General features: G+C 38.7%; 2 protein-coding genes across 2 annotated transcripts in view; one reads left to right on the forward strand and one right to left on the reverse strand.

Moving 5' to 3' along the window:
* Positions 1–27,694, reverse strand: part of DOCK1 (dedicator of cytokinesis 1) — a gene marked incomplete in the record, with an annotated part of 4,741,214 nt that overhangs the window by 2,081,294 nt on the left and 2,632,226 nt on the right.
* Positions 1–27,694, forward strand: part of INSYN2A (inhibitory synaptic factor 2A) — a 345,779-nt gene that overhangs the window by 58,265 nt on the left and 259,820 nt on the right.

Here is a 27,694-nt window from a genome sequence, read left to right on the forward strand (position 1 = left end):
ATCAACAGAACATAGTAGTGGAATATTACTAGTTAACAAGGGATAAAGGGTGAATCCTCAGAGGACTCCTAGTCTAAATTTTTAAGGGTGAGACAGGGAGTTCCTGTAATTGTTAATGACACCTAACTGCATTCAGAAGGTTACCAAGGCATACACCATGTGCACCACATGTACATGTTTTCCAAATTAACTTTATGCATACAGTTCTGCTGGATTTTAAATAATAAAAAAGTCCTGGCATATTTAATACACTTTTATTTTTGTTACTTTGTAAAGTTTAATGAAGAGCTTGTTTTTTTTTTCAGAATGCTAGGCTAGCTAAATGGGTTTTTGCTCAAGTCCGTCATTCCAGGATTCCTGTCAGTATTGAAAAGATATGCTTGTCCAGAAACATTCGCTATATGGGGTGAGACGGGACCACTTTCTAGAAAATATTTTAAAAATCCTGGCCACATCCCTGAGTTACCAGTGCATTCAGGAAAGACATGCAATACTGTTGCAAAGAAGAGTTTGGACACTACAGGAAATTTACCTGTCAAGATATCAAAATGATACTGGAATGTGCCATATTGTTTTATTACTTTGCAAATCATTAGGGATCTCAAAATCTTCTTATGAAACATGTAGTTTAAGTGAACAAAAAACTGAGATATGAAAAAAAATCAACCAGACAAACAAATCTAACAAACTGAAAAAAGTGGAAAAATGCACACTTAGGAGTCTGCAACACTCTCCCACTTTATGAATGGACTTACTGTATATAGAATGACTGACAAGAAAATAGAACAGCGCTTGCAAAGAAAATGTCAAAACATGCCTATCTTTGCATTTAGTATGTGAAAAAAGGGTTGCTTGTATGGAGAAGTGCTATTTGTTCATCTATGATGGTCCTTTACTTAGCATGACTTAAATCTATTATTTTTTTTTTTTAAGTATTAACAGCTGTTAACACTCGGAGATTTTTTTTTTAATTTGAAGAGTTAATGCCAGTTAACATTATCAGATCTTTTAAAAGCTGCAATGGAATACAGTAAAAAAAAAAGTGAATTCACATTAAACAGAGAATGAAATTTATACAAATATAGTGATAACTCCAAGGATATGTTTGAAATGGGTTTGCTAGTGTCAGTCCCCTGCCCAGTCGCACAACTAACAAGATCAATGAAATCACGGAGTAAACATTCTAAGCAAATCAAAGATGCTTGAGAAATAATGTGCTATTACTGCTCATTTCACAGATTTTTAAGCCAATTTGTTTACCAAAACTGCAAGTGATGGCATTACAGAGGAACAGTGGTAAAGCAGTTTGCAGCAATATGATGTAGCAGCATAAATACTCCAGTTCATTGCAAACAAGCAGGCAATCAGTATCGTATGAAAGAAAGGGGAAAACAGTTGATAAATTGAAATGAACCTGCAGGTATGCTTATTTAAGTTTTAATTTAACCGAAAGATGTACACGCCTATAGATACAGTATATTTAAATTATCCGTCTGTGTGCTGTAGAACTTGTCAGAACTTTCAAACACATACTTGAGACCAGACTGAGATGCACTGGAAAGGCAGGCAAAGAGAAATGTGTTTTAACTACAATACTGATGACACCTGGTTGATGGCTCACATAGGATATAATACACGGGTGGCTATAAATAACAATTTTGCTTTTTAATGTATTGCTCTCTGTAATGGCTAACCTTGGCTGGGGTGCCTTCTGTGCGGAGTCTGCATGTTCTCCCTGTGGTCGCGTGGGTTTCCTCTGGGTGCTCCGGTTTCCTCCCACATCTCAAAGACATGCAGTAGGTGGATTGGACACTCTAAATTGGCCCTAGGTGTGAGTGTGTGTGTGTGTGCCTTCTGTGGAAGGTTGGGCGCCGGGCTGGCAACTCGACACTGTAAAACTTCACTGCCAATCATGAGCGGACAGGTGATCCACTGTGGCGACCCCTAACCGGGAAAAGCCGAAAGAAGAAGAAGCTCTCTGTAATGGCTAACAAGCTTAATAAGTGCTCTGGCTGTCACAGAATACTGAAGATGAACTTACAAGCTTGTTACACATGATTGTCTTTACATGACAGACTAACCATGAAGCCAGGCTATTCAAACATCTTGGTTCCCTTGTTTTGCAAAGAGAACTGAACAGGAAGTTCCATAAGAGTAAAACAGCAGGATCACATTGGAAATTTACTGTACTTATGCTCTCTTTGCACTGGGTGGCACATGGAGCAGCATTGTTATTTCATAGCAAGAGATTCTCCGGTTCAATTCTTGGCTGCAGTGTTTTCTGTGTGGATTCAGCATGTCTTCCCTATATTCACATGGGTTTTCTCTTGGTGCTCCAGTTTTTTCCCACATTACAAAGACATGCAATACATTGTTTGGACACACTAAATTGACTGAAGGTGTGATTGCACAGTTGTTTGTGTGTGGGGGGATATGAAAGAACAATTCTGACAGGGCTAGCCACACAGTGGTGCAAACATTGGCTGTAGAAGATGGTCACTGCTTATGTGACACCACAACCCCAAATATTTTGCTTTCTGCAGTTCTAATTTTAATTAACGAGAACTTCTAAGATGGAAAGGATATAAAAATAGTGAGTAAAGCTACCTGGTAACATCAAATGATGCTGAGCTGCATTACTGGCATAACTCTTACTCTAGAACATGATGCAAGTACTGCAATATGACAATTTATACACAGTCAAGCTTTTGAAACTTCATCAGAATTCAACTCCTCTGCCTGAATAAGGCTGATTTCTCACACAAAATCTGTACTGATATAAAGGAAATCATACTTGCAACAGAAAATTTTCTAAATACAAAATTAATGGCACTTTACATCTTACTCTGCTTTCTTCCAATGTGCCACAAACCGGGTGAAACACAAATGTCCAGCACTGTACCAAATGAAGTATTTCAATTCTTTTTCCTTTTCCACCACAGTTCTGACAGACTGGGAAGATTCAATAGTTTGCTAAAGCTGCACCCATGGTATGACATAAGTTTTAAAATGGAAATTACAGTACATCACTCCTATGAGTTATAATTATACTGCAAAAATTGAATTATATGCATTTCAGGATGTATTTTGACATGCTGCATATGTTTGTCACTATACTGCATCTTAACTGACCAGTGGTTTCTTCTGACATCAAAATTATTTGGGACTTCAGTGTGCAATAAGAACATAAGAATTCCCAAGGCAAGACAAGTACCTCAAAGAGCAGTTCCCCAAGTTTCTCCCAACCCTAAACATTATCCATATGAACTACATTCACATTTTAACGAAGTAAAAAAAATATGAACAGCTGGTAAGAATCTGAATAAGTACTGTTCCTTGAGCAAATGCTTTCGCTACTTGGAGTCCTATTTTATTTCTTATTTATAATCATTAGATAACTCAGTAAATTGGGCAGCCACAGTGGTGCAGCGGTTAGCATTGCCACCTCACAGCAAGAGGTTCTCCGGTTCAATCCTTGGCTGGGGTGTCTTCTGTGTGTAGTCTGCATGCCCTCCTTGTGGTCGCGTGGGTTTCCTCCCACATTCCAAAGACATGCTGTAGGTGGATTGGACACACTAAATTGACCCTAGGTGTGACTGCATGCATGTGTGTGCCTTCTGTGGAAGGTTGGGCGGCGGGCTGGCAACTCGACACCATAAAACTCCACTGCCAATCATGAGCGGACAGGTGATCCGCTGTGGTGACCCCTAACCGTGAAAAAGCCGAAAGAACAAGAAGAAGAAAATTCAGTAAATTCGCTGCTTCAAAGATCATCTTCAGGTAAGATGTAGAAGTCACAAAAACAATCAAATGAATCAGTGATAAATTACTGCAAAAATACTTGAAATGCACATTAAAGAATGGAAGTTAAACTTATTGCAGTAAACAAATTCTATATGACAAATAAGTGCAAATCAATACCCAAAACAAAACAAAAGAAAACGTAGTTATTAAAACCTACTTAAACGCACACGTTCTAAAACTATAATTACATATTTACAGAAAGTATTGGCTATACAGAGCAGTATGAGTTGGTCTCCAGCCATAGTCAGCATACTGTTTAATTACAAAATCCATCTCAAGAAATATACCTCTTGATTTTTGTCAGAGTCAATTTTAAGAACATGCAACAACTGAGATCAGACACATGCTCACACAGTAACATATGGGAAGACTTGTCTTGTGTGGTATCCTATAGTTCTGCAGAGTATAATCCACTATCAGTATATATCACATTATTGTATTGATACAACCCCCCCCCCCAAAAAAAAAAAAATGTCTCTGTTGCCCATGTGACCTTATATGTAAAAAAACATTAAAATGGTTGCATAATAATGCAAGCTGTGGGGCATCCATTAAACCAGTTATAATGGACTAGTGGTTTCATTTTTTTATGCCTTCTGTTTGGCAAAGAACATACATAAATATAAATGGAGCATTAATACAATCTGATTACTTAATTTAGCATGAACTGTACCCTCTTTTTGTTTTTAAAGAGGTAGCTGTAAATAAGGGTAAAGAAGAATCAGCTCTAGGACTTAAAGTCTGATCTTAGGTGGTCAAGAATGTACTGATAACCCATATTCACCTGTCCTACAATTTTCTGAAGCATTCAAGCTGCATGAAATGAGTATATAGAATCAAATCACAGGACAAACACTAAACTTGATTTTTAGCATCAAGTTCAGGTGCAAAGCATGAGTGTTGAAAGCATTACAAGGCCAAATCCTTTTAAACCAGTCACAAGTACGGAACAGATATTCTTAAAGGAATCATTCATTCTTGCTCACACATTTTCTGCTGTAGTGCGATCCTCAACTGGGGGTGCCTTCTGTGCGGAGTCTGCATGTCCTCCTTGTGGTCGCGTGGGTTTCTTCTGGGTGCTCTGCTTTCCTCCCACATCCCAAAGACATGCTGTAGAGGGGATTGGACACTCTAAATTGGCCCTAGGTTTAAGTGCGTGTGTGTGCCTTCTGTGGAAGGTTGGGTGCCGGGTTGGCAACTTGACACCGTAAAACTCCACGGAAGTCAAGCGTGGACACTTTGATAAAGATGGAGTATTATTAACTTTAACTCTGGAAGACATGTTGGAAATGTATCCAAGTAAATCAGAATTCTAGACCATCACTAACTAAACAACATAATTGAAGTGGACAAAAAAAAAAAAAACTAAGACTGATACTAACAAACACTATCTTTACATTAATGAAAGGTTCTAAAAGTCAAGACAACCTTGTTGCTAAGAAACAGGACTGCCACTGATAGTAATGTTGCTGTCTAGCAAGAATCATGTCTTCTAAAACTATGGTACTGTGATGGAGGTAGGCCATGTTTACTGTCACAGTGTAAAGCTACCATGCACCAAGCATACAGGTATGCAATCTGCCTTAGTATAAAAGCTCATTTTAAGTAATTTTCTTTAAAAATGTTGCCAAGTCAGGAAGAATGGAAATGGGCCTGTAATGATCTCAAATGATGGCATCTGATTTACTGATTTGCTTCATTAAAGGCAACTGAAGTCATTGTTTTGTCTTCACATATCACAGACTTCAAGACCTCTGTGTACAAAATTCCAATAAGTGATGAGGCCAATCTGGCACACATTACTGCTTATACCTGAAAAGTTGTGGCCTGGATACATAAAAGTTTACGATAAGTAAGATTACTATGATAAAAAATGCCTGGAGTAGTTAACACTTGATTTATTACATTTAACACAATATGTCTTCAAACCAGGTATGCTATGTTGCAACAAATTTGGTAAAATAATGTGCAGTACATATAAAAAAATAAGGAATTATATGAGATGTAATTACAAAAGTGTAAAAAGGATCCAAATGCCACTCTCTCGAGACTGCAGAAAAAACAATGCAACAGCAGTGGCAGTAATCTTTGCAAAGGCGTACTGGCTACAAACACAGGCATCACACAGTGGATATGTATATCTATAGATCTGCACAGTTACATATGCACATTTTGATGTATAATGATGCAAAAGTGTGGAACAGTGCAAAGTGTCACCTGTAAGCTGATACTGCCTGTATTGGAGATTAGCTGCACCAAAGTCCTGTGAGCATTCAAATGAAACTCATCCTTCTGATTATAGCAGTGTCCAACAATGAAGTGACAGAGTGATATTAAGCATGAAGTGCGACACTGTAATGAAGTGTGGATACCATGTACTATTCATAAAAATGTAGAAAAGCGCATGACGTCCAGAAATGTTATCTGCACTGATCATGCTTAGCCAGCATCACACCATATCACCTGCACTGTGGTGTACAGCACAACCCTCATACATACATACATACATACATACACACACACACACACACACACACATATTGAGTATATGGGGATGTGTTGTGTGACTCATGATATCTAGTAATGTAGCTTTAAGGAGCATGTTTTGTGATTAATTGCAAAGACTTTATGAACACTTTCAAATTTTATATCATGTGAAATAACTTCCTCTGTCTCCCTCTTTCCCCATCTGCTGATGCACACTAAAATTTTTCCAAACCCCCTTTCTTCCCTAGTTCATTCCTTAATATTACATTGATAAAGTCATACATTTAACAATGCCTGCAGTTTTGTTAAACCCACATCAGTTTGGACATACAGCACTGCACAACTAATCCATCACACTCATACATTTCCTTAACAAATGACGGCAAGACATCCAGTTCTGGAGTCCTTCTACAGTTTATCTTACATATACACAGAGTTTCACTGCTGTGTACTTTTTGGGGGACAAATCACCAAAATATGGGTGTTTCTTCATCAAAGCTGCAATTTATACAAAGGAATAATTACTTCAGGAAACAGTTACCTTTATCCTGTTGGGCCTGAGACTACTTTCATTTAAAGGCTGAAGAACATGCATAATAGTCAAACAGAAATATCTCCACATGAACTGCATCCTCTCAAAACAGCTCGACACCTAGCATGCTTGCATATATGTTACTATTAACTAATTTATCAGTTGTGTCCATAAGACGTTTCTACCTTAATTTACAATTTGTTTTACAAACAGATTCTCCAGGGTGTTAAGCTGTGAATAATCCCATCACAACCATGTCTTCACTTTATATAATTGTAATGAGTATAAGTTAATGCTGTATACCAAGTACATGTTTGAACATACTGATAAGATTACATAGCAGAAGACAAAATTATAGCCTTTTATACTCCAAGGATTATTTTATTTATTTATTTTTTTTAACTAGGGTAGAACTCTGAGATCTACAAAAACCTTTTTCAGACTTAGCAGAGGAGGACTGTCTAGATAAATGACTTGCTCAGTCACACAGTAGGCAGATGGAGGCTAAGGGACTCAATCGTGGACCACCTGTCAAGTTAACAACTCATGGTGGTAATCCTCTGTGCTAACTGGCAGGGAACATTAACTCAATGACAACCCAAATCCCAGTTTTCATACGTGACCATGCTACTCTAATCATTAGTACTCAGTGTCCATTTTTAATTCCCCGCTGTAGTGATAAGTCTTGGGTCTTTTGCTGCAGAAGGCTCAATGGCCGGACCGACTTCCAAAGCTTAACACTGTTCCACAGCCAAACCGGTCAGATGCATTTCCCATCTGGATGCCATGCCATCAGTGGTACTGAAAAGATGCCCACAAGCACGATCTTTAGCTTTTTCTTGCAGCAATTCACACAAGACTGAATGCAATGTTCTCCCGGCATTGTCAGTAGTGGGTAAAGTCTAGACTCAGAGATGCCAGAGAAGTAGCACACTGTGAAACAATTTTTTCCCAAAAACTTCTCTCTATTAACTACTACAGAAATGATACATGAAAGTACAGTCCTCTAACTTTTGTATCTAAATTGTACATTTCATAGCAGTAGCTTTTGGCATCAGGGCTAGATAACAGACACTGAAAACTGCATAATTGTGTGTGTGTACGAAACTGATCCCCTACAAGGACTTCCACCAAAAATGTGCATTTTGCCTAGGCCTGGGCATGACATCAGAAATTGTCCTCACTATGTAAAGTTTAATCAGAAGGCCATAAAAGTGGAGGGTAAAGTGTCTCAAGGACTACATTACCCTAAGAATGTTATGCACTTTATCTAACACTGTAATGGTGCAAATTCAGAAACCAGGCTGAAATCCATGATGCACTTAGAAAAACATCCTAAAGAGGATACTTTGAAAAGTCAGAATTGTGAGGCAGTTTGTTAGAACTGCCATATAGCTGAAACACCTGATGTCCTTAAGGGGTCATTTGTGTATATCCCATGCGTCTCTAATACAAGAGGTTTAAGGAATCACACAGTGGAAACTCCAGCTGAGCTAGATTCTTTGTGTAGTCTTTATTGAGTGGTTTGTCTGTGCAACCTTTTCACTCATTGTTTCACATTGGTAACACAGAAAAAGTTAGTAACCTTTAACTTTCAAAGAGAGTATAAGAAGGCTTGCAGATGAAAGACTACAGTTTGGAAATCAGACTTCATAAAGTAACAGCAATGGGAAAACAAGTACTTAATGAATGTTCTCTCTTTTTCCACAAGAAATTAATAGGCCAGATTCATAAAGGTTACCAGAAAGAGTGCACTATTTGTACACTTAGCGTAACCTTCCTGAGTGAATAGACAGGGCTATTCTTGAATTCCAAAAGTGTGCACATACTGCATGTATACTTTGTGTTAACCTTTATGAACACAGCCAAATGTTTTGAGTGAAACTGTCTTTTGGGATATCTTGAGAGTTCACTCTTAAAAGGCTGTAGCAAGCAGAATAATTGCCACAAAAAGGAAATAGAAGCATGAAATTTATAAGGGGGTAAACATATCATGCATTAGTTTATTGTATCTAGAGCCGGGGTAATGGTCTGATTATTTTGCTGTACTTCTCTAAAATTACCTTACAGCATATGTCCAAAAAGTTTGCTTTATTTTGACAGGCTATATTGATGTCTTATATTATGGCAATATATTTGAGCAGCATTACATCTACAGGTAGCAGATGCAACCAAATATTTTTTTACATAGTGGTATCACTGAATTGTTCCAAGGTACTACAGGAAAGCATTTTCCTCAAAATTACTTTTGAAAACTTTACCCTGGCTTTTTAACATTCAGTCCCTTGAAGGAAGGGGAAAGTTACTGTGGGAAGAGTTGACAGTTATTGGAGGCTATATAATCTTTTAATAGATATCACCTGTGCAGGGACACGTATAGGTACATAACGCCAAGCCTTACTGGAATATCACAACATAGTACAAGTGCAGTAGGTAATAGAAGCAAATTTGCTGTTATTCTTGCACCCACATGAACATTCAGCATGTTTAAGGCATTACAAAGTTTTCTGACAATAAGGACAAAGTTAGCTGCATGTATTACCAGTAAGTCTTCTGCATAATTACTTAGTATAACTCTGTTCCCAAAGAAAACCCTTTATCCATCACAAAACCAAATCAAGTAGAGGGTCAAGGTAAATAAGACAGTTCTGATCCCAGCATCTGCTTGTAATCCTTAGCTAACATTGTAAATATTTATGTTAACATACACCACTTTAAAATGGATATACAAGCAGTATTACAGATGAATCAAAGCTGTGCTATGCTAATCCTCTGAATATTAATCCTAACTAATCCTATCTAATGCCTGTGTATGTGTGTGATATTTTACAAAATATTTCAGATGCTTTAGCTTAAAACAAATTACCTTGGTTCTATTTTATATCCTTAGAGACTCTTGATTTGTCTAATTACAACTGATGCTTCTCCGATTTGTCTGAATACAAGTTGGATTTTTCCTGCTACATACCTACTGCGTACTGCAGGGCATGCTTAATACACATGTGCGTGTATGCAACCAGGCTTTCCATTTACTGCAGCAAATGAATACTTTAACAGTGCTTCAGACTCCTCAAATATTGGCCTACTCTGCTTGCATCAAAACAGAGAACATGGAATTTCTTCAAAAGTATCACATCTGCATGGTGGCAAAGTTTATTTTTCCAATCAATGGAGACATACAATCTACTGCAAACTCTTTATCAGGTTTCTAGTATCTGATTTTGATTATATATTTGACATTTACAAAGTTCTATTTGTGATACAGCTACAACTATAGCACCTTCCAAATAGTTTGAAAAATGTATGCAATTAGTGGCTTATTTTTGCAATGTAGCATATCTTCACAAGGGGGCGGCCACGGTGGTGCAGTGGTTAGCATTGCTGCCTCACAGCAAGAGGTTCTCCAGTTCGATCCTCGGCTGGGGTGCCTTCTGTGCGGAGTCTGCATGTCCTCCCTGTGGTCGCGTGGGTTTCCTCCGGGTGCTCCGGTTTCCTCCCACATCCCAAAGACATGCTGCAGGTGGATTGGACACTCTAAATTGGCCCTAGGTGTGCGTGTGAGTGTGCCTTCTGTGGAAGGTTGGGCGCTGGGCTGGCAACTCGACTCCACTGCCATTCAATGTGCGGACAAGGTGATCCGCTGTGGCGACCCCTAACCGGGAAAAAGCCGAAAGAAGAAGAAGAAGAAGCATATCTTCACAAGACAAGCAAACATTAATTTTAATAAGTAATTTTTTAATACTGTCCAGGAGCTCTAAGAAAATTTCTTGGACAACTGGCACTTCAATTTCCGTCTTAGAAATGATATTACAAAAGCAAAGTGCATTTCTTTATAACTGAGAATTTGGATGTAATAAAAAGTCTTCACGTTTTTAAGCAACAGTACTCCTCCTGCTATACAGTTATGTCAATGAACATCATACATTTACCACATCTGGTAAGAGAATTTAAAATACAGAGACCATAGACCAGATCTTTAAAACATTTTTTCTGCAGCCTTTTTCCCCAGAAACACGTTCCTGCCCTTTAACTTTGAACATTGTGCTACAGTGGTGCTCAGTATAACAGGCTCTTCACTTAGTGCTGATTATACAACGTGCCCAATCAAAATTGAGCTTTTCTTCCTAGGAAAGATTCATAAGGGTTTAATAACATTTTGTATAGTCAGCCTGTAGTTCTTAAAATTCTTAAGATTTTTCACTTAAGATCTTCCTTCCAACTCCAAACTTCAGGAGTGTCTTCCTGGCCTGATGGCAGTAACTGATACCGTCTGTAAGTCCATTTTGAAATCTTAGGCTTGTAAGCTTTCCTGTCATATTTTTTTCCTGCAGATTGTCATTATTCATGTTCTGTTGTATCACATTAGACAGTTAGAATCATTGCATCCTACGTAGCTTCTTTCTTATCAAATTTCACATTAAATAACCAAAACAGGTCAGAAAGGAAACCGTGGAGCTATATGAGGTGGATAACTAGTTAATTTACTGTCCAGTCTAAAGCCCACTGTTGCTTAGACCTCTGTCTGCAGGCTATTTAGTAAATGCTGACTAATTAATATTTTGCCTTTTTTCTGGAAAAATGTGTTTGAATAAGAATTAATGTGTCACTTTTTGACACTAGAAGAGATTTCATATTCAATATATTCTGATGTGATGATTGCAGTTAAATCTCTGTCAAGGCGGCAATAATGGAATGGACTATCTTACATAGCTGGGAAACATTTAGCAGAGACTAATTGCATGGATGTCATTTTGGATTTTTAGTTTCATGTCTCACTAAATTTAACAAAATGTCCATAGTGCTTGCCTTACCTTTACTTTGCTCACAGAAGTGATAACTGTTTCACCTCTGGAAGCTGCAGGCAAATAAGGGTGTGGCTTGCTCTGCGGCTACTTATTTTCTGGAGTTCTGCTTTTAATTGAATTAACCAGCAATTCAGTCCTATGCATTCTGGTTTCACTGATCAACTTTAGTTATTACCTGAAAATAAAATGAAATAAAAAAGGGAAGGCACACTGGGAGCATACTGAAAGCAGAACGAAATAAGCAATAAAGAAAACAGCATGCCAGCAGTTAAAATCATGCTGCTGTTGTGCCTGAACTTCACTATGCTGTAGCAAGGGACAGAGTGGTGTACTGAAAATATTGTTGCATTTCAATAACAATTTACTTTTGTTTTATTTGCATTTGCTGACCAAGAAGGTTTGGCTGGGTTATTTATTTACCCCTTTTCAGTTGAAGCCATGGAAAAAAAGATCCATATTACAGGAAGATCTAAAAATTACAAGACCAAAACAAACATTCACAATAGAAATAGTTAATTAAGACAGCAAAACAGACAAATTATAGACACATGCAGAGTAAATTATGAATTCTAAACATACACCTACAAGAGTAATAACTACTGATTGACACAGTGGAGTTTGTGAAGTATCACATTGTGTATGGAGCCTAGTGCCTGACAAAAAATCTTCAGAGATAGCACCTACTAGTAAAACAGATACCTTCCAAAACTGCTCAACACTCGTGCTACTCCATTTTCTTGCCAGTGCAGTGCTGCCAAGTAATGACCTACTATACAAATATCTGAACAGGCTACCTGCTGAGGCAGATGTCCTTTTGACTCCATGGCTGGTTAATGGTCAAGTACTTGTCTCATACATGTAGATACATGCTTGGTATTAAACAGGCAGAGGTGTGATGACAGTTAAAGCACTGTTTTTTTTTTCATTTCAGATTAGTATATGGATACGGTCATGTGATGGTAGTGTGAACTGGTCTTCTAGAGACCGACGAAAATTAAACTGCTGTAGTAGACAGATAATGCCATTTGCAAAAAAGGCTATCGGAAGATACAATTTACTGACTTAGGGTATGTTGGGAAAAGGTACCTGTCGACCAAAGAAAGCAGCTGCCCTATGTCCTAAGCATCAAAGCCTGCACTGAGCACTGCATACCATCCAGTAGGATATCAATTGAAACTTCACTAGACAGAAGAGAGGGCAAAATGAAACTAACAGGTTCTACCACATTTTGAGGCTTCATTAGATATTGATGTCTTGAGCTATGAACTATCAGGCAATTTTCTGTGCAACTCTTCTCAGTCTTCGTCACAGTAAGGCTCCCCCAAAACACTGAAAAAAAGTCACAACTGGCAGGCCAGATTCACTACCATAGAGGGATAAAGCCCAGACTATGGCCCAGGCAGCCTGGGTTTGATTAGGAATTCAAGTAACTCCTGAAGCTTGTTTGGAATGGATAGCTATTTTTTAAGTTATTAGCTACTTCTCCCTTTCCAGGAAAGAGTGGTGAGGGATATACTGCAGAGGTACTCTACGCATTGGAGGTGATGATATCAGTGAGTGCTCAAGACTGGAATATCCAACAGATGTGTGGGAATGGTTACAACAGGAAATGTCTCTGTAGAAGTGGGGCTTTCCCACTGGTAAATGTACCACTGCACTTCCCACACACACTGCAAATAGGAAGCCAGTATGTTTGGTGTCTTAGGCCTTAAGAGGGGAAAAAAATCTGACTTTGTGATAATGTTGATGCCATTCTGGTTTCATGCTACCCATATATCTAGAAGAATAAATGGGCCACAGGCCTCACAGAACAGACAGTGGGTGCTTCGTGGTCAAAAGGAACCGGGAAAATGAGTGTTCAATAAGTATCAGAAAGTAAGTACTCCAGGCGTCCCCATAGGAAACATGCATGTGTGTGCATAACAGAGTAGGTGGGGGGTGTATATATTAAATTATGCCAATGTACAGAAGGAAATCAACTCCTACTATTCTAATAAGTAGTACATGCAAATGAAATACCTAGAAAAATCCGTCTCATTACATTATCTTTGTACTATTGACTTGCATACAGATCCAAATATTCACATATTGCTATCCTTCTCTTTCAGCCTGATCCCATATAAAATTAATACCAAATACATAACTTCCCAGGTGCACATTTTCAACCTTGCCTGGACCTCTCGTTTAAAAGGTACAGCATCCCAATGGCACTGCTCTCACCTTTGAATACATACACACTGTTCCTTATTACACTTTAACATAAACCAAAGGTGCATTTGATATATGTGTGTGTGTGGGGGGGGGGGGGGATTTCAGTAATGGGAGCTGTAAATTGATTCTGATGAATGGCTGAAGTAGTGGACACAAATACCCTGGCATACTACGAGATGTCAATCTGTGGAATCATACACTAGTTTAACCCTCTACATAGTTCTCCAGTGGTTACTTTATGTTCCTACAGATACTTTTCAGAATAATGGTGTGCCAGTAACTGAACATTTTTGTTATATGTTCAGAAATAACACTATATTGGGAAACAAAAAGGCACAGGGCTACCACAAAACAATGGAGACTTTTGAGTGGGAAAATCTTTCCTACCACAAATGCCTTGAGAAATACACAACTGCATGTCTTTTCTTTGTTTTTATGTTTTACTCAGTGTCTTTTATTAATCCTTAACATTTGGTGTTATTGGTGAATACTACAATGCCAGGTTCAAGTGCAGTATACTGCTTCTTGTTGAATGAAAAAAAGAATGTCCAGTAGGGTCCAGCCAGATTCTTACCCTTCCCTATGTCAGTAGATAATCATCTTTAAATTTAACTGGCAATCATATTTTATACTTCAGCATTTTCATTTCAGGGTTAGCATAAACTCTTTGTAGACCGTATGCCTTTGGATACAATATACAAAAAGCTGTTACCAACAAGGGTGGTGTCGGATGACCATCTACTTGTGTGTAAAATTTATTCTCCTTTTTTTGTTTCCCTGTTTCACCAAATATGATGTTTATAGTAGTGATACTATCAGTACTGGTAATCACATTAACTCTGATTGGAAAAATGAATTAAACTATAAACCAGATGCTTCTTCTACTTTCAGCTTTTCCCGGTTAGGGGTCACCACAGCGGATCATCTGTCCGCTCATGATTGGCAGTGGAGTTTTACAGTGTCGAGTTGCCAGCCTGGTGCCCAACCTTCCACAGAAGGCACACACATGCACACACACACACCCAGGGCCAATTTAGATTGTCCAATCCACCTACTGCATGTCATTGGGATGTGGAAGGAAACCACAGCACCCGGAGAAAACCCACAAGACCACATGGAGGACATGCAGACTCCTCACAGAAGGCAACCCAGCCGAGAATCGAACCGGAGAACCTCTTGTTGTGAGGCTAACAGCTGCACCATCGTGGCCGCCCATAAACCAGATGCTATAAACCAAAAATATTAATATTTAATACAACAATAAGAACAACTGTATTAGGGAAATGGGAGTGAGAGGAGAAGACTGAGAAAGCATTGTAATTAAAATAAAAAGATCTTGTTCATGTATCAGTGATGGATTCTGCCATGGAGCTCAAAGTCTCACTTCTTACTGGGTTGTTGTTGTGTCTTTTGGCTTTTCCCAGTTAGGGGTTGCCACAGCGGAACTCCGGTCCGCTAATGATTGGTAGTTGATTTTTACGTGCCGAGTTACCAGCCCTGACACACAATCTTCAACAAAGGTACGCCCATTCATGCATGTCTCCACGCAGAAGACGTGTAAGCTGAGAATCGAACTGGACAGCGTCTTACTGTGAGGCGACAACGCTACCGTAGCACCACCACCGTGGGATCACTTCTACAAGATCAAAAAATAGGGAAATGAGCAGTCATGATCCCAGCAGTCAGACACCTTCCAGTATGACTCTACAAATCTGCAAGCTTAAAGCACAACATAAGCAAATCTGGGATGGTTCAACTTGCCACATATTCTTTGTCTTAATTTTTGCATCAAAATTATCACAATCCCTTGGGTTTTAATTTCAGTGCACTCCTAATTATGCAGTGAGCTCATATTCATATCAATTTAATACCTTTCAAAAACTGGTAAAGTCAGAAAAGAGGTTTGGTAACAGACCAATTTGTCTCGGGACATCTTCAGGTGGGATCAGATAAATATAGTAGCAGGAATTAAGGGGGGGTGGGTGAAAGGGTTAAATGGAATGAGGGGTGTTTGGAAGGAAGTAAGGTAAGGGTAGGGAGGGGCTTAAGGGGTTTAGGCAAGTGCAACTGGGGAAGGAATCACATTTTGCCGTAAACTTGCGTGATGTGTTTATTGAAGGGGACTGAGACAAGTGTGGCCTCCAACTCTGTTTTGTGTTAATGGCTTGATATTTGCAGCCACCTTGCACTATGCATTTAAAATGTTATAGAACTCTCCAAATGTTATCCTGAAAATGTGCTAATCATTTTCAACTGCTGCCTCAAGAGCTATAAAAAATGTTTAAATGTAAAAAACTAACCCGGAGGAAGTTATGCAGAGTTCTATGTTGTAGGCATTAGGATGGAAGTCTGCAGCCAAAGTATGACCTTAAAAAGAAATCATAACTGTTCTAGGAGATACTCAGGACAAAGTAATCCTCTGCGTACAAATATATAACATACCACTCTGATGTACAATATGCATTTATTTTCCTTTAGAGATGTCTCCATATTAATAAAGACAATAGAAAAATGCTTAAATCAGCAGTTAAGAAAATACCAACTACTAAAATATTGATTCACTGTTGTTTCATACTTAATTTATTTAATGTCTCAGTTGGCTCCCCCAAATCCCCCCCAAAAGAAGTATTCAGCAGTTGAGCACAGCAGAGAAAAAAAAAGTATCCCCCAACGCACAGACACATATGAGCAGAATTTAAAATCAATTAAGCAATTAAATGACTACTGATACTGCATGCAGCCTTATAACAGCAAGGACTCATAGGCACTTAACACCCCATGACAGAAATTCTACCCATGACCGAAATAATGACGTTTACATTGCCATGACTGAGATCACAGCTGCTTTAATGATTATAAAGACTGCATGCAAGGACTGATCACCTATTCTACAGTGCTGATTGCATCCCCTAGCAGTTTGTGCCTGGGGCAGCTGCTCAATTTACCCTATCCTAGCTACAGCTTTGTATTTGCATTGTCTTATACTAAACAGGGTAATGTAAAAGGCAGTACATTGTATTTTATCAGAAATGACATGAAAATAAAAAGCTTTAGTAGAGAACGTCTTTAATATATTTTTTTCTTGAGTCCATTCATTGTGGATACACATGGCATTATTTGGGAGTCACAGCAGATTAATATAGCAATAACCCATGCCTGGGTGTGGGTAATGCTGGATTTACCCATGGTTGGTGTGGTTTGGTCACGAGGGCGAAGGCAACTGTGGGTAAATCCAGCATTACCCACACCCAGAAGTGGGCTATTGCTATTATACAATGACATAATTTAAGAAAACAATAATTACTTTTCTTAAATAATGGCATTGTATAATGCCTCCTTGCTGCCCTTCCGCAGCTGTCTGGTATTCTGCGGCAGTTCTGATGCACTGCGCATGCCTACGCTGTACATCAGAGCTGTGGGCAAAAGCAATGGAGAAAGCAAGATCTCCGTTAAATGAGTTTAACATAGCGAGACAGCTTTAAAAAAAGCAATGGAGAATATCCGTTGCTTTTTTAAAGCTGTCTGGCTATGTCAAACCCATTTAACATAGCAAGACAGTTTTGAAAAAAGCAATGGAGAAAGCAAGATCTCCGTTGCTTTTTTAAAGCTGTCTCGCTATGTTAAATGAGTTTAACATAGTGAGACAGTCTGAAGCAACGGAGATCTTGCGTTCTCCGTTGCTGTAAAAAGAGTTATAGTAATGGAAAAAGTCCGGGCGACTGGACCTTTTTCCATTACTATAACTCTGATTTACACCGTGCACGCTGACCAATCAGCGTGCACGTTTTTGAATATTTAATGGGGGGTCGTTGTATAATAAATATTTTACAAGTTGGAACAACAAATTGAAAGATTTGTCATAGTTTCTTCTTACAAATGGGAAGCTCAAATTACTTTCAGTAGGCTTGTAAAGTACAAAAGCTTTGAACGAGATTGGTACAGCTCTACCGGGCTTTACTAAAAATAGCAAGCCATTAACCATGCTTTGACAAATACCTTACCTTAACCATTGATGCATACAGAATGTCAACTCATGTACCACTTATACAATCAGTTCAACACATTGTGCATATTTTTTTATTTAATAATTCCATATCATTGCCATTGAGCCACATTCATAAAGACCAGCTCAGAACATTGTAAATCTTTTACATTACTGTCATCACTTCTGAATCAGGGTTGGTTGCATGTTTAATAAAAACAAGGTTACATCCAAGTTGCATATTTAATAAAAACACAGAGACCTCAGATGGATTAAATGATGATAATAGTCTCTCATTTGATTACCATATAAACAACACCATTAAAACAGTAAACAGAAAAATAGGCTCCTTATACAGAATAAAACCCTTTTTAACTTCAGCAGAAAGAGCCAAGATTGATCACTCCCATCTAATCTCAACCCTCCTATATGCTTCACCTATATTTACCAACCTTAAGAAAACCAACCTTAACAAATTAGCAACCTCCTATAATAACATTGCTAGATTCGCTACTGGCAATCCCTTCAGAACCCATCACTGTTCAAATCTTAGACAACTAAATTGGCTCGAATTCCAAAACCATCTGATTATCCCCCAACTCACAATTGCCCACAAGATATTTTACCACCCCAATAATACCCCTATACTCTCAAAACTCATAGTCCCATATAATAATCTGAACTCCCTACGTTCTTCTAGCAAACTTCTTGCCAGCTTAACAAAGTCTAATAATGCAGCTGGTGACTCTCTGTTTACTAACATAGCAGGAAAACTCTGGAACCTACTACCCACTGAACTAACTCCAACTACATCCTTGCCACTCTTTAAACAAAAACTTAGAAAACACCTCCAAATGCACTGGCTATGCCCTTGTAGTAACCCTGACTAACCATCCTCTTCACCCCTCTTTCTCCCTCTTCTTGCCATACTTCCAAACTTCTACATGCTTTTGACTTGTAAATAAGACTGACTTTTTAAACTCTAATCAACTTAGTGTTTAAATAATTCTATCTCATATGATCTATTATACATAACTCTTACTATTCTGTTTTTGAGCGGTCTTAAGCTGTATTCTGCTCACTGTACTGTTTCTCAAGTGTTTTTATCTGTTGTACATAACTCTTACTGTATTATATCTGTTCTAGCTCTCTTAAACTTTACTCTGTTTTACTGTAACGCTTCTCAAGTATTTTTATCTCAAGAATGTATTAACTACCTGTTTTTATTTTGTTTTTTAATCCTTTTTTCACCATGTAACAATATTTTATACTTTGTATATCTGTGTGGAGCTTTTCTCCCCGGGCCTCTACTGAAAATGGAAATATATCCAGCTAGACTAGCCCGGTCAACAAATGTAAAATAAAATAAATAAAATTAATAAATGACCGTAGCCATGTGTTTATTGCCAATTACTGCCAATAACCTTTCCTAATAGAAGCCAATTATTTTGAGATGTGCACAAGGCATGTCAGGGAGGCCATTTATCTACTTCACAGCATTGTCCTAAACCTACAGGACAACAGACAGCACTATCAATATCCAGTCTTTCTGATTCATCATACCCACATAACTTTTTCACAACTCTTCAAAATTCCTCTGGGCTACCTTACAATTTGCCAAGGAGTCATTGTTGGGCTAAGTCCCCTGGCAACAATCCCTTGGGGCTGTCTGGCCTGTGTAAGGTCCAGCTAAAGAGTCTTGAGACACCCCCCCCCCACTTACCTTGGCCTCCCTTACCCTTTCTGCCTTTCGCTTACATAACTGCGACAGCCTAGATTAACCTATCTTACCCAGAGCAGAAGGCAAAAACCTGAAAAATCCAGTGGGGAAAAAACAGGAAATTCTTTCTCGGTCTCTAGTGTGATCACCTTTGCAGGTCAACGGGTCCCCTAACTACTTTACAGCTGACCCTAAACTGACTGGCAACACCCCCCTGCTTTTACAAGAGGGTGGGTTGGATGGGACAAGCTGCCAAGGTAAAGATTGAAAAGACTGATTTGCTTTGTTCCCAGCCTTTTCACTCCTTCCCCAGGACAGCTCAGCCCACACTAACCCTCCTGGCCTATCCTGAACCTACCTCCCCCTCCCCCACTGAAACCAGAGTCCGAGCTGACCTGCCTTAGATAAATGACGGCTTACTGTGACTGGCTTGCCAGCCATTGCTAATTACGTATCTGCTAATTGCCATAATGCCTACATTTCACACCTCTAAGCTGCTTTTACAACTGAAATGGTATAAAATGACAAACTACCTAAACTACAGGTAAAATTTATACATGAAACTGTAATGCATAAAATAAGGATTCAGAAGTATTTAAGATTTGTTAATTGACTACTTTTTAATTTAAGCTCTGATGAGGTAATTACAGGAGCAGTAGCTGCCTTATCTAAATCTGCCTAGAAAGATTAAGGTTCGCCCACAACTAACTGCACTAACAGTGGGAACATGAAGATTTTAAGACACACTTTACAGTGTCAAGTTTATATGAATACTCCATTGTCCACAAAGCAAAATTTTCACCCATGCTCACTACTACAGAAGTACAGTTCTTTTGCATGATCTTCTGATCAACAATCTACTGATAGTTTAATGACCTACCCTCACAATGCAAAGCACACACTCTTCAATAAGACCAGAAAACAAAATGCTCTTCACCATGAGCAGCATCTTACCCTCACCAAGAATTATGCCACAGTACAAAGACAAAATGATCAGTTTTAACAATTGGCTTAATTACTGGTGTCATTCTAAGGGGATCCAATGTCAGAAGTGCCAAAAGATGAGAGTTACACATAGGTTGAAGGAAGACCTTCATAATTTGGTATTTCTTTATGAGTACAATGGGATTTCGTTATGGTAGGTTCTCATCACAGGTACAACAAATGTTTACAGTCACAGCTGGGGTTCTGGGTATGGGAGCTTACTGCAGAGGTCACTAGTATTCTTGATGGTCTCCACAGCTGAAGAAAAATGTGACATTCCTGGAACCCATGCCCACTTGAGAGGTGACAGTAGTGCGTCAAAGAACAGTTTCACAACAGGAGAGTAGCTTTCCAATCGGACAGTCAGTCTGTAGCTGAGGTGATGAATATGAAGATGCCTAAATCAAATGATTTCAGTCCCTTTTAAGACAATTAGTCTTTTACTGGCAGGCATATTCCAGGTAGCCACAACAGTAATCGCAGAAAGTTGTTCTTGCCCACCAATTTCCAAATTCCACAGTTTGGGCCTGTTCACACAAAGATCCCACCACAATTCCACCTTACATACGGTTGACTGATGAGGAGTAATGAATTTTCTGCTTTCCAACTCTTGGTCTGACAGTACCAAAAAAAAAATGTAATGGAGCAGCTCTGCAGGCTTTTTTTCTTTTTCACTATTACTAAAGTATGTCAAAAGCATTGGGTTTGCCTGATTCTAACAAAATCACCAAAAGAATACGGCAGTGATCCTCTCCCTTTACTCTTCTTAGCTGTGTTAAGGAGTTTGTCACCTAGTGTTTCAGCTCTAATGTGATTTTCAGTTTAGTTAATTTTCAAAAAAAAAAAAAAATAATAATTTTTACTCCTATGTTGCTTTTTTATACTAACTGCTACTATAAAAAAATGTTGTGGCTGTAATCTAGCTGTTTTTAACAATTTTCTACTTATATAATACTTGTATGATGAAAAAATGTAATCTGTATACTCTTAAAAATGCTCTTGTAGTTTGCTAGCCGATTGCCTTTTTCCACTTGTATAATATCTGTAAAAATGACTAAATGTTATATGTATTTAGTGGAGCTTTTCTCCCCAGGCCTCTGCTGAAAAAGGCTTCGGCACAGTTAGACATTCCCGGTCAACAAATATAAAATAAAATAAAATGAATAATAAGTTTGCACCTGAATTGTAATTCTGGGTCAGCCCTCTGTTGCATTACCGGTGAAGAAAGGAGCTGTATGCTAAATTAAACAAATGTGGGCCTTGATTCAGCTACTGTTGAAGTGATAAGGAAGTTTTTTCAGGCCTGCATCGGGAACAATTGACTTTAACTCTCAAAGGGAATATTCAGCACGTCAGCTAGCCATACCTTTAGCCGATTCATCTAGGAGGAAATATATCGGACTCATTTTGAAGCAACGTTTGCTGTTCAACATTTTCAGAGAACTGATGACAAACACAGTGATAATTCCGAAACACATTACTGGTTTTGTCAGCCATAATTGCATTGCTTTGTTAGCATAGAGTGTGGTGTCCCAAACAGGTTCAAACAACTTTAAAGCTCATCAAACATCTGGTGCCCCTTTTCTTAATTTTTATGTTCTCATGCTTGGGGACATTCTAGAGACCCTATTTGGCTTTGGTCAATGGTGTGCTCTTGTCAGATTTTTTTTTTTTTTTTGCATATGTAGCCTTCACATGTTATTGTGTTGAAGACACACTGTGAGTTATGCAATTTTAATGTGTTTTCTGCTTTTCAGTAGCAATATTTAGAGGACTTACTGCTGTAACACTTAAAGGTTAATAATAAGAGTGTCAAGAAGACGTGTCAAATGCACTCTCATTCTTAAAGAAGAAATGTAAGTTTTGTGGCAGCCCCTTAGCCAGGCAGCCCCTTGGCAACTGCCTGGCTCCCTTAATGCTGGATCTGGCTCTGAATAGTACATAATGTTAAGGTGCTTGTAAGTAAGGGTGTTAAGTCATAGTTCATTTCTTGCTGAAACAGCAAGCCATTTACCACACTTTATTGTAGTGCAGTTGTGTTCTCAATATTTAGCTAGATTGTTGAAGTGCAGTACTTTATTTGCTGTGATTTATATTAGCAGTTGAATTCACAGTAATAAAAGGCAGTCTGATCCTAGGATTGGGTACACCGACAGCTATGGAGCATCTGGCTTCTGGAGTGAGGGAGACTGAACAGGCTGCTTTAAGATGTCTTAGAACTTTGTTAACTTAGGTCTCTGTAGGAGAAGTAAAAAAATGAGAAACAGCGAGAGAGAGAGAAGGATCTAACACAATTCCTAATTATCTTTGAGAGGTGGTTCTAAGAAAAATGTTAAAAGAGAACAAGAATAGGGGCAGTTTAATCTTTTGAGCTGTGCTAAACAGCATGGCAGTAGTCTCACTGGAACTTGCAAGTTTGTTGTTAACTAACCAGTTCCAATGTACTTGGAAACCAAACTGCGCTTCATAGGATCATTGGAGATTACTAGGCTATCTACCCATAGGTAATTTCAAGCCTAGCAGTTTCATCCCAATGTAATACCATAGAAAAGTTAGTTAATACCAAAGGTTGCATTTAGTAATGGCTGCCCATGTTCAGGAGGGTTGTGGGAGCTCTTCCTAGTAAGAATTTATGGTGCACCATTATAGAGGTGCTCAGTTTCACATGAATAGGTAGCCTATTCAAAACATGCAGCAGTTGCTGGGAGATAAATCTGTCCCTCCAGTATGGCCTATAAGTCACAGGCTATATTTATGTCCCCAGAACAGGTAGCCCTAGTCCTGTTTGATTTACGGATATGCAGCAAGTTCATTAGCTTTGGGTCTGAGATTGCTCTGTAAGCCAGGCATATGTCTCCCTTAAGAAGTCTACATGATAGAGAGTACAGTGACAGGGACTTTAGTCGGTCTATGTATGGCACATGCTCGAGTACCTTGATGATCTTAGTTAGAAACTTCTGGTGTCTCTCCAACTGCTGCAGGTGCTTTGTACAGTACATGACAAATGGGGGATTATACTTAAGTACTGGCCGGATTAGTATAGAGGGGTTATAATCTCTTTTGCTCTCAAAGCAATGCCTTTATTAATCAAGTGTGCTACGTAGAAAGCCTTCTTGGCTACAGTAGACACATGGTGGTCAAAGTTAAGGTCGTAGTCAACTTGTGATCCCAGGTCCCTTACCACTTCATGGGTACACTTAGGGCATTGTTAATTTGATAGTATGAAGGGAGATTGTTTGCACCGAAGGGAATGATGATGCATTCCTTTGCTTTCAGTTTCAGACCGTGATTAAGACACCAGTTGTTGGTTAGTGGAAGACCCTCCTAGAGTATACTGACATCATTTGAGGATTCAATGATTGCACCCAGTTTGCAGTCATCTGCAAACTTGGTCAGCCACAACCCCTTAGCTTTGGCCTGAACTTCTGAGAAGTATAACCAAACAGTAGGTAGCCCAGTACTGATCCCTGTGGCACCCTGCTGGTAACAGATTTGCTGGTTGATTGGAGTCCCCCACTTTGATAGTGCATGTCCAGTGTAAGCGCCAGTTGGCAACCCATCTGACAACAAAGGGGGTTACATTCAGTTTGCTAAGCTTATCAGTAATGCCTGAGCGTGAGATTGTGTTAAAAGCCTTTGCCAAGTCGAGGTAAGCTATGTGCACAGATCTGCCCTTATCAATGGCTCTAGTCACATTTTCATAAAAAAAACAACCAGATTTAACAGGCAGGATCTGCTATTGCGAAGCCAAACTGGGTAGGATCCAGGGTTTGGAGGTTGCCTATATCTTTATTTATGAGGTCCATAATGAAACGTTTCATGGCCTTACAGAAGAGGCTGGTCAGGCTTATGGGTTTGTAATTCCCCAGGTCTGTTACTAGGCCACCTTTGTGGAGGGGAATAACTGTTGCTGTTCCCCATTCCGCAGGAACAAAGCCTGTGGTTAGACTATGATTGAAATGGGTTTTTAATGGTGGTGCTAGTTCATATTTTAGCCTGTTTAGAAGACAGTCTGGGATGTCGTCTGGTCCCATAGAGGGTGTGTTTTTTGGAAGGAAGGAACAAGGACAAAATGCAGTATGAATAAAAAAGCATTTATTAGAAACTCACTAAGCACTTTCATCAGAGTATAACCAGGACTTCTTTGGAGGGTAAAATCTCAAACAAAAATTCATACAGTATGTAAAAAATTCGCCTGGCAAATTAAACTCAATGCCTGTATACATCCTGGTTTATATGACCAAATATACATAATTAGTATTTTAAAATTGAGGTCTTATGTGGTATAATGTTGATAATTGTGTTTCCTACATTTTTAAATGTTCATCTCACTCAAGCTTGGCTTTATTTTATCTAACTGGATGTATATTACTGTCATGTGATTTGATGGTGGGATATTTAAACATGTATTTTTGTTTGAGCTTTTACACCGGATGTAGTCCTGGTTATACTCGGACGAAAGTGCTTAGTGAGTTTCTAATAAATGGTTTTTATTCTTACTGTGTTTTGGCCATGTTCCGTGTCTCCCTTCCAAGTTGCTTTGGATTTTATTGTTGTTTATTTGTGGTTCTTGTTTTTGAGTTGGTCTGTACCGAGCTTTGTGTCTTTGAATGGGAATTTGACTACTTGGTCTGATATTCCTGAAGTGACTATTGGATTACTTATCCAGGCAGTGCAGCAGTTATCTGAACAACTACTTTTATTATCTGCATAAGTAGGTGTTGATAAACTACCTGGTATTTTACCATCTTTGTCTTCTTCAATGCCACTGGCTCTCAAATATTTATCTCGTGGAGATGGCAATAGTCATGGCAAACATTCAACTGATTCTCTACCTAACCAGGTATCTGGTTTTGATGTGTCTGTATGGCTTAATAAGCTTCCTACCTATAATAGTGGCTTAGGAGGAGTCAACCCTAATATGAGTCAATCTATGACTTTTTTTGAACAAAATCTCCTCAAGCTAAGGAAGTTACAACTAGAAAATGAATATTTTCATGAATGTGTAAGGATTAGGCAGGTACCAAAAGGCTTAAGATATTGGCATTTCCCTAATGGCCTTACCATGAAATTACCCCTACATAAAGAATTGCTTGAGCTATTCGATCATCAGGGTGTGAATTAATGGAAGTTCTTAACAACAACTTGAAATCCACTGACTGCCTTAGTCACAAGATTCTAGACCATGACAAAATTATTACTAATGACTTGTTTCCGAGTGCTTGTGAGAGGTACAAAAAGATTTTTAGTGATATTGACAGAGTTTCTTTGGATATTAAAACTCACAAAGAAAAAAAGCTGGCATATCAGAATGGGTGTGCTTACCCATTACCTACCAACCAGGAGGTGAGTCCCCATGAGGGTGGGGGTAGTTTGTATGATGGTACATCCTGTAGTGAGCAATTTCATGCTGAAAATTATGTTCCTTTAGACTATGTCCCTTTAAGATGCTCTGAAAGACTTGATAACAGGAACAATGTACAGCAGATGGAGCAGGATCAACACCAGGACAATCAACCCATATCCAACGTGGCAGATGGAGGAGGTGTTTTGGTACCATGAGGAGTTAAACAATTTGGACAACAGTGGTGATGGTTTTAGACACAATGGACCTCACATTATTACTCATGGTATAGGTGATTTCAGAATGTATAATTATAGTGACATTGAGTTTGGTATTTGAATACTGTGACCTTTTGTCTAAAGAGTTGACATTTATACCAGCCCCCTTTGCCAGAACTGACAGTCTTCTTATTGATCTTAAAATGTTTTTAAGGCAGATGAATTTCAAGTTTTCTTTTTACAACCATATAGGCTGTTCTATTAATAACCTGGTACGGGTTCCTATTAGAAAGACGAAAACGCATTTTGACGAATGCATTTTCTTCGACACAAAGAGCGAACAGGCAAAACAGCGAAGCGGCTGTTCAGCGAATTCTTTCCCTGAGAAAGAAGTCGCTTGACCGCCTCGCTGCTTTGCCATGTTCTGCACTATAGTGTGGTCCCTTGTCCGTTATAGCTCCCGAGCGTGAATGTGCAACAGTTACTGACCTTAGGGTTAGGGTGCGGGTTAAGGTAAGTGCATATGTATGAAAGTGTTTACATTTTTTTTTGCGTTAGATGTATGGTTGAGTTACGTGTGTATGTGTTTTCAGCTGTTTACTTTTGTTTTGGGGGATAGAATTAGGGTTAAGGTAAGTGTGTATGTGTTTGGAACTGTTTACGTAAATGTGCAAGAGTTACTGACCTTAGGGTTAGGGCGCGGGTTTAAGGTAAGTGCTTATGTTTTAAAATGTTTACTGTTTTTTTTCCATTAGATGTATGGTTGGGTTATGTGCATATATATGTTTTCAGTTGTTTACTGTTTTTTGGGGGGGTACAATTAGGGTTAAGGTTCGTGTGTGGAAGTGTTTACTGTTTTTTTTTTTTTTTGGTTGGAACAGCGATTTCTATAACTAGGAAAGAAATCGCTGTTCTGTGGTGTCGATATTTTCAGCTTTTGCTGAAAAAGGGTCGATGAAACTTCGTTTGCTGTTGTAAGTGTTCGATGTTTCAATATAGACCCCCTGGTACAGAGAAGTATTAACAACCTGCCTTTACAACTACCAATTGTCCTTTTCGAAAAATTGTGCGAATTTGATTTCAGGAAGTTACTGCATCAACGTAGGGATATAAAACAGCACAATTTTTCTAGAAGTTTTGTTGTTACAGAACTTATCTAAAAACAGAAACATTAGGGTAATGAAGCCCGATAAGTGCGGGGCGGTTGTTGTTATGACTAAATTAAATTATTGTAACAAAATGAATGCTCTTCTGTTTGACAATGAATTTTATGAAGAATCACCACAGAACGCTGTCAATATTTCTTATGCATATATTGACTTTGAGTTGAAAGATGTGTTTGACCAGGAGACTATTACTTATGATTTGTATACGTTTTTGACGAATACATTTCCCATTGTTCCCTCTATTTTCAGGATACCCAAGATACATAAAAGTATCAATGACCCCCCCCCCCCATGAGACTGATAGTGAGTGCATGAAAAGTTAAAGATACATCCCTTAGCCAGACATACTGACATTAAATTAAAGAAAAGCCTTGATCCTTTTAACTGTTTATGTAGACATTCGTGGGATTTTTTGGACAAATTAAGAGGCTTAAAGTATTT

This window comes from Protopterus annectens, chromosome 14.part0 (genome assembly GCF_019279795.1).
Source record: "Protopterus annectens isolate FY-2018-M chromosome 14.part0, PAN1.0, whole genome shotgun sequence".
Taxonomy (NCBI): domain Eukaryota; kingdom Metazoa; phylum Chordata; order Ceratodontiformes; family Protopteridae; genus Protopterus; species Protopterus annectens.